Consider the following 9,642-nt stretch of genomic DNA (forward strand, 5'->3'; position numbering starts at 1 on the left):
ACAGTGATGAACAGCAGCATATATTTTGCAAAACATATGAGATAGAGTAATATCATTTTTTATGTTGCTACAAAATAAGACATAAAATAGTTCACAGACATTTGCATAAAGACTCAAATGAATCTGTGAATTTACAGTTTTTTACAATCACTTTGCTACTATTTTCATAACCTTGATGTCATTTTTCACAACTCTAGACACAAAACTCATAACCAATGATCAAAATGCACATTTTTCAAAACTCTAACCCTTTTCTCAATTGCTTGGATACAATACACATAAAACTTAGATCATTTGTTCATTCAACAAAAATCACCTGTTCAATATGACACAACTTAACATCAAAGTACTACTATTTCAAAAGGCAATTCACACATTACATTTCAAATGAGTGTCTATTCATTTCCTTACAATGATCTAACTATCAAATGATACAACTTCTCAAAATGATAAGTAACTGTTGCATTACTCTTAATGCATAGTTGTATGGAAACAGAAAAACAATCTTCCATGTTTACTGTAAATCATGAAAGTTTCAGGATAACAAGATTCATTGTCACCAATTAGCATGGAGCATGAACCAATTAGACTACAATATCCATGGATGTAGCCTAATATTTTATCATAATGCTTCATCAGACACTGTGTCTATGGCCCCAAATACTGTACCACCTTTTCAAACTATTTACAGTATTGACAGTACTGCACTGTATAGATGCAGGCCCTTCTAATTGCTTGTCCAATTCTGCCAACTCGTTACTGATGATTGAGTGCACATTGTGGAATGAGTATATAGTAAAGAGTTGATCCAATTGGATCCAACTGCAAGAGCATAGTGATACGTAACATGGAGCCAGCAGGTGATCCAGGTCACAATGGAGGTCAAGCAGTGGTGGGAGGAAGACAAGGAAGACGTGTTGGTCAAAGGAATGGCAGGGGACAGGCACCCCTTCTAAGAGGTGGCCGTGGGCCTCGTTTGAGAGGTGTGGGGGAACGTGGTAGAGGACAGGCACCACTTCTGAGAGGTGGTCGTGGGCCTCGTTTGAGAGGTGTGGGGGAACGTGGTAGAGGACAAGGCCACGGACCAAGACAGCGGCAGCAACAGCATAGAGTGTCCAATAAAAAATTCGGGCAATAGTTGTAGACCATGTCATAAATCATGGCATGACAATGACTGAGGCGGCTACAATAATACAACCAAACCTCAGAAGGTCAACCGTGGCCTCAATAATCAGAACTTTCCGCAATGAAAAACCGGTAAGTTATCAGCATGCACTAAACATTATGCTACTCTCAATTATCAAATGACTGCATACCAATGTGTATCACAGAATAGGTGATGTGACCAAGTGTCTTCTTACTCTAATGTTCCCTGTAGAATTGTGACCAGGCCAAATAGTGGAGGCAGAGGCAAAATTTTAACTGACCAACAAGAGCAGGCTGTGGTCGATTTGGTTCGGGCCAGAAATGATATTGCATAATCTCATTTAATGAAAACTTAAAGCTCTATTTAATGTAAATGAAGCCTTGTTGAATGCAGTACCGCAGTACAATGATTGAAGTTTGTGGTTTCCAGTTAGCTATTTTGTGCTACTTTGTGTGGTGTGAAATGATTTGACCTGCAATGTTCTCCTCTTTCATTCTGCGCTAAAACTCCTGTCAGACAGCCCAAAGGTGCTGTCACCTCTTCAACTAGACAAGAGAGAACCACTTACAGTCAACAAATGAAAAGAGATGTAACAGGCAAAGAGAAATCTATACATAGCTTTAGGCTATGCTTTTATACATTTATGTATTCTGCCTCTCTCCCTCTCCCTCTGTCTGTATTCCTCTCACAAAGGCTTATAAAAAGTCTGATGGAGAAGGAATGCCAAGTGACACTGGTTGAAGGGTAGTTTGGGATTCCTGGTGCCTGGGGATGGCCGTGTATGAAGGTTAAAAATGCAGAGCCGAGCTGGGAAACAAGGTCAGGGGGAGTGTGAACGGGGAGCGCTTCAGGGCAACAGAGAATAAAGAAGACAGACACATACGGAGTGAAGGAGGAGAGCATGTTTCTGACTAAATTAAACTGGGTGAGCGATTTCAAAAGGGGCAGGCGATTTTTATGAAGGGATCGATTCAATGGCTGTATGGGGCTTCGTTCACCAGTCCATGCCTGGAAACAGGGTTATTATGTAGTATGCATCAATGCATAAATGCATCAATGCATGTTCATGCAATGGATATATAGCAGAAAGAATAAAGAGCAAAGGATTATGGGAAAGATCCAATCACACAGATTGGAATTAATAAAGCAAGGAAGATGATAAAAAGACATTCCTGTAGTTCGAACAGTAGAGCATTGTGTTAGTAATGCCAAGGTCATGAGTTGAATCCCACGGAATGCATGTGAAAAAAAAAGGTATGCCTTGAAATGCAATGTAAGTCACTTTGAATAAAAGGGTCTGTCAAATGTGTAAATGTGCTTCAATGATCAACGCTGCAAAAATGTTGTAAATAGTCATCAATGACGGACCAGTCTCTGCTTTCAAACGATCCTTCTCCCGCTTTCAAAACGCTTTCAAACTCAAACACTTCTTTGTGTTTTCAAATGCTCCTGTGCGTTGATCATTGTAGCCAATCACAGACATATCCAATGAGTACGTCAACGTAATGGCCAATCAGAGATGTTTACGAATCTGCTCAACAGCGCTCAAAGCATCACATTTTTTACTTTTCAGAACCGATTGGTACCAACGTCGGTACTTTTGACAACTCTACTGAAGAGCTCAGTAAATTCAAGCATGGTCAACTGTAAGTGGTATTATTGGAAAGTGGAAGCGTTTAGGAATAGTAGCAACTCAAAGTGGAGCAGAAGCGGAAGACCACATAAAGTCACAGAGTGCTGAGGTGCATAAAAGTCGCCGACACTCTGCTGATTCCATTGCTGAAGAGTTCCAAACTTTGAATGCCATTAATATTAGCACAAAAACATGTGGTGGGAGCTTCGTGGAATGGGTTTCCATGGCCGAGCAGCTGCATGCATGCCTCACATCACCAAGTACAATGCCAAGAATCGGGTGGACTGGTGTAAAGCACACCACCACTGGACCGCGCTTCTCTGTTTGGCAGTCTGATGGGCAAGTCTGGGTTTGGCGGATTCCTAAAGAATGTTATCTGCCTCAATGCATTGTGCCAAGTGTAAAGATTGGTGGAGGAGGGCTAATGGTATGGGGCTGTTTTCAGGGGATGGGTTAGGCCTCTTACTTCCAGTGAAGGGAAATCTTAATGCTTCAGCATATCAAGACATTTTGGACAATGCTATGCTTCCAACTTTGTGAGAACATTTTGAGAAAGGCCCTTTTCTATTTCAGTATGACTATGTCCCAGTGCACAAAGCAAGACCTGTGGATACATGTTTGGATGAGTTTGGCGTGGAAGAATTTGACTGGCATAAACAGAGCCCTGAAGGGAAGTTTGGTGCCTGACCTCACAAATGCTCTACTGGATGAATGGGCAAAAATTCCCACAGAAACACTCCAAAATCTTGTGGAAATAATTCTGCCCAGAAGAGTGGAAGCTGTTAAAGGGGGGACCAACATATTAATGTCTATGTATTTAGAATGCAATGTCATTATAGTCCCTGTTGGTGTAATGGTCAGGTATATAATTATCTTATAATATAATAATTGTAATTTTCTTATAATAATATATTTTTCTTTTAAAGTCACTAAAACAGTATGCAAAATCTCTGCTCAACCATTCATTCATTCATTCATTCATTCATTCATTCATTCATTCGTCCGTCTGTCCCTCCTGTTATGGGAATCATACTAACTTCGTGTGCAGTTTAGGTACTTTGTCTACCCCCTATAGGGATGAACACATCACTAGACTGTCATCTCCAGGGGGTCATTCTGTTGCATCAAATTTGTTCTACTTTTTATTTCAAAACAGAATTCTCTTATTCAAGCAGCCAGCTGCACTACATGAAGTCTCTCTCTTGATGCAGTGAAGTGCAGTTCCTGTGTAGCTATGGACTGCCGGAGGGTCTAGTGCTATTAATTAGCTTCCTTTTATTGATATATGGTTTCCTCTTGAGAGAAAACAATGCATTCATCTCTCCTCCCTCCCATCTCTTTCAATTCCTCTCTCTCTCTTGCTATCTCACTCTCTCTTGTGCACACTCGCATTCACAGGCGTGCAGGATAAGGACCGGTAGCAGGCGTTTGAAATCGCTTTTCTTTACAAAGCAGGTGAAACAAGCATTCATTCTGAAACAACAGGCATTGTTCTGTTATTGACCACTTACCTAACAAAGAGCTTAGACTGCTATTGTTGAGTAACTGCAAAGGCAAAATGAAATTTTCTGAACCACAGAGTGCTTCTACATTACAGTTTTAAAGGATTAGTCCACTTTTAAATACACTTTTCCTGATAAATTTACTCACCCCCATGTCATCCAAGATGTTCATGTCTTTCTTTCGTCAGTCGAAAAGAAATGAAGGTTTTTGAGGAAAACATTCCAGGATTATTCTCCTTATAGTGGATTTCAATGGCTACCAACAGATTGAAGGTCAAAATTACAGTTTCAGTGCAGCTTCAAGGGCTTTAAACAATACCAGATGAGTAATAAGGGTCTTAAATACAACCGGTTATGCTTTATAAACAAAATATCGCCTTGAACGTACTTTCCGCTTCCGCATTCTTCATAACGCTTACGCTGAATGTTCTACGCCTTCCCTATTCTACTTACGGAACAAACGCAGCGGCAGTTTCGTTTTTTTCCGTAACTTTGACACGCGATCCGAATCATGATTCGATACGCTGATTCATAATACTCCGAAGCTTCCTGAAGCAGTGTTTTGAAATCGGCCATCACTAAATAAGTCGTTATTTTGTTTTTTTTGGCACTCCAAAAATATTCTCGTCGCTTTATAATATTACTATTGAACCACTGTACTCACATGAACTGATTTAGATGTGTTTTTAGTACCTTTATGGATCTTGAGAGAGGAAATGTCATTGCTGGCTATGCAGGCCTCACTGAGCCATCGGATTTCAACTAAAATATCTTAATTTGTGTTCCGAAGATTAACGATGGTCTTACGGGTGTGGAACGGTATGAGGGTGAGTAATATATGACAGAATTTTCATTTTTGGGTGAACTAACCCTTTAAAGGCATCCTATAAAGCCCTTTTTACAAAATGTAATATAAGTCTCTGGTGTCCCCAGAATGTGTCTGAGCATTTATTACAGCTTGTCAAATTTGCCCCAGTTTGGGTGTGAGCAAAAACACAGTTTTTGTGTGTGTCCCTTTAAATGCAAATGAGCTGCTGCTCCTGGCCACTTTCCAGAAGAGGGCGGAGCCTTAACAGCTCACACTTCAGTTGCTGGAGAATCTCAGGCATCCAAAATTATGATTGTCAGTAACAGTGTTCAGCCTTAAGGCCAGAACACACCAAGCCGACGCCGACGAACTAGTGGTGACGAAAGCAGACTGTGGGGTTGGCTCACGTCGGCAGCGTCTGTGTCCAAAGTTGTCCTGACACACAAACCAACGCTAAACCAGCTGATGGCCAAGTAGCACGTCAGTTCTGCGCCTGCGTGAGATGAAATGCCTTTCCGTACCAGCAGGTGGCAGTAGCTGAACAGCCAATCAGAATGATCAGATGGCCCGACAGACGGACGAGCTCTGATGTCGATTCAACATTTCGAATTGGCCAAAAAAAAGCCGATGAGGACCAACTTCAGCCGACGGTGCGGAACACACTGAGAAAACTTAGTCGGCCGACGAAGAAAAACTGCCCGGCGGCCGACCGTCAGCTTGGTGTGTTCCTGCCTTTACATTGTTCAAACCGGAGTCAGACACTGATGGAGAGACTCAGGAAGAAGTTACAACTTTCAGAATGCAACTCGATATTTCTGAATGGTTAGTGGATAAATTTATGTAGTTTCTGTGGAGTTGATTCAACTCATCGACTATGTCCCGTCATGTTAATCTTTTGTGCAAATCTAGCGTTAAAATGACAGCATGGTAACAACACTCTACTACAACAACTCTTCCTCTTCTCTAAAGCAGCCCGACATGGCCTCTAACCCAGGAAGAAGCTTGTTGTAGTCCTTACAGAGAATGTTTTGAGCGTCGTAACTCTGCAGATGTTGTTTATGCTCAAACAGCAACATTACACACTAACTAATGTTAAAAAAGTGAAATCATAATCAACCACCCCTTTAAAATATTAACACTACAACATCAATTGCTCCGTCACAGCTAAACACAAAAATCCACATGCATCAATATCAAACTAAGCTCACATGTACGCTTTCTATGTGCAGGATAATGCCAAATTTCTGTATTTGGAATGAAAGGTGAGGGGAAAACAATAGGACAAAGGGAAAGAACCTCTGTCAATCAACACCAATAACCATTCAACAATGCTCAGAAGCAAAGCACCACATTGGCCGAGCATCATTTAAAAATCAATGTGGAGAGTGCATCAGGCTCTCGTGAGAAGTCTCTTATTACATTGTTCTTCCCCTCTCAGGAGAGACGTGTCTCTCTAACACAATCCTTACAAACATTCATCTTCTCTCCTGCTGGCATTATGATGTCATTACATTCCACAGAGGTCACGATAAGGCCATGCTGAATGACTGTTTTCATTGACCGGGCCACTCTTCAGGTCTTCAGCAAAACATTAGTGAGCTGTTGACCCTTGACCCATCCTCCTCTGAACAATAGCCGATTGGCCTTTGTCTGTTTACATACACACTCCCACTGGGGGGGGAAAGTAATTTACTGCTGTATGGACAAGTGCCAGTTCTTTTTTTCCGTCCTTTTTTAATTAACTATTGCATGTGGAGCAGTTTATAATTAATTCACTTCATCAAGTTCAGAGCTGTGAAAAACATATTGTTCATACAAGCACACTCTAGGCCACACGGCTTTAAAAGACATAACAGTTTGCTGAGAGAAATGTCAGGGATATTTTCATAAGAGCTGAAAAGAGAGAGATACGGAAAGAGAGAGAGTGACAGAGAACGAAGGGGATGAAACGCTATGAGAGAGCAAAGAGTGGGAGGGGAAGTCAATGCAAATTGGCGGTAATGTAGTCATAAGCTTGTGCTGGCTTATCACTGGTGCATGTCCAATTTTCTGACTCAAAGCAAGACGCAGAACAGATGATTTCCTGTTTGTTTTACAGCTTCATACTGTTAAAATATTTATTGCCCATTCATGGTGAGAGCACAAAAAAATAAAAATCACAGGCATGGTGTGTTCCCATCATTTATGCTGATTAAAATAATATTAACATGCTGATTTCGGTCTTTGAAAATTAAGTAGAAACATTTTAAATCACATGCAATCTGAACATCTAAAATAACCAAAAACATGTTTCTAATAAAAAATAAATAAATAACATGTATTAATACTATATTTGGGGGGGAAAAAAGTAAATAATGATAGAATTGTCATTTTTTGGTGTACTGTCCCTTTAAGTCATGATCCAGAAAATCAATGACCTTGGGTTACAACCAGGTTGTGATGACGTTACCAACAGTTCCTAATATCCATTCAGATCTCATCTTTTGCAATGCATCCTCCAATGATAGAATTAATGTTTGTCTTTACAAAACAGCAAACAAACAAGCATAATCTCCCATCTCAGCCAACACAAAAAATAAATAGAATTTGGCAGCTAAATCCATGACCAGTATCGCCTCTATTGAAAGAGGGGATAAATATTAGTTTGGCAATGGGAAATTGGCTGTGTGACACTTTTAATAACATAGCACTGGTTTTAAAGCCTAGTGAATTTGCTCTATAAATAAACGCCTGCAACCACACACAAAGATATATACACAGACAAACAACAAGGTATTAATACTGTATATGTAGTAAAGACACACTATATTGACAACTAGACCACCTGTGCGTGCGTGTGTGCTTGTTTTTGTGACATATCAGGACACAAATGTGTATAATGACATGGGTATGACATAGGTATTACAAAAAGAGGTGACTTATGAGGACATCACCCATGTCCCCACTTTTCAAAAGGCTTATAAATCATACAGAATGAGTTTTTGTGAGAAAGTAAAAGTGTGCACAGTTTCCTGTGATGGTTAGGTTTAGGGGTAGGGTGGTGTAGGGGGATAGAAAATACAGTTTGTACAGTATAAAAACCATTAAGCCTATGGAATGTCCTCCCAAAATTCACAAAAACGAACATATATGTGTGTGTGAGTGTGTGGCATAAAGATTATTGAAATTATATAATTAAAAATATTGTTAATTTTTGGGATAATTTTTTAATTCATTTATTTTTTGTCCCCAGAATGTGTCTGTGAAGTTTCAGCTCAAAATACCCCACAGATCATTAATTATAGCTTGTCAAATTTGCCCCAATTTGTGTGTGAGCAAAAACACGCAGTTTTTGTGTGTGTGTCCCATTAAATGTAAATGAGCTGCTGCTCCCAGCTGATTTCCAGAAGAGGGCGGAGCTTTAACAGCTCGCACTTCAGTTGCTCAACAACAACAAAGCTGGAGAATCTCACGCAGCCGAAATGACGAATGTAGGTAACAGGGTTTAGCCTCTATAAATATGTGCCTTTTAATTAGACTTTTGATTAATAGAGAATTTCTAAGTGGGGACAGGAAAAGATGTTAAATGTGCAATTAAGTAATATTTAGATTTCGGCCTTGTATTTCATTACTCTTTATACCTGCCAGGGCATCTAGTTTTTCAAACAGAAGCTATTTGCTTTTACATCCTTCATTCTGGAGCCCAAGGCTATTAGTGTGCAAACACATCTGCGCCAGGATCGGACAAACTCATCTCCAAAAAGACATATCAATTCATTACTAATCTCGACCTTGCAGGGAATCCGACAATGCCTTTGTGTTTTGATGCGGCTGATAATTGCACAAGAGTTTCGAACACCTTTCCGACTGAAGAAGCTCTAATGGTCTGTTTGCAGGACCGGCATTCCTTCAGTGAGAAGTGAAGGCCTAATAAACCTGCCTCACGCTGACTTTCCTTCAAAACTGATATATACAAACAGTAAAGTACAATGCTGTGTTGATGAAGAGTTTGTGAGGAAAGAAGCATACATATAAATATTTTATAAAAAATTTATAAATGTTGTATTCAGCAGAGGGAATAAAAAAGTGTTTTTGAACAAAATGACTGAGGGAACAATTCAGTGACTCACTCATAGAAGACACTCGCTTGTTTTGTTCATGAACAATCATTGGCTGAATCCAAATATATTAATAAATTAAAAACTTCCTTACTATATAGTACTCGAAAAGCAGTATGTGAAAACAGTAGCATGACAGAATCGCAGTATTTATAAAACACTAGGTTCTCGGATGGCCTATACTACTTCCGGTGAGATTCTGAAGTGTGAATCCAAAGGACACTTCACTATCCCATGAGGTGAATGACCAAATTAAAATAATAAAATAAAATAAAAAGGTTATATAAGCCTTTCAAAATACTGTGAATTTACACAATATAAACTAGACTGTACCATTTTAATGTCACCCAAGACTTCCTTCTGCAGCAAATAACAAATACCATCTCATAAAAGGGATTAAAACTGAATTTATTTTTCTCCCTATATTTTTTGTTGTTGCTCTGGTGGCATTTCCT

The sequence above is a fragment of the Megalobrama amblycephala genome, linkage group LG18, assembly GCF_018812025.1.
Source record: "Megalobrama amblycephala isolate DHTTF-2021 linkage group LG18, ASM1881202v1, whole genome shotgun sequence".
NCBI lineage: Eukaryota > Metazoa > Chordata > Actinopteri > Cypriniformes > Xenocyprididae > Megalobrama > Megalobrama amblycephala.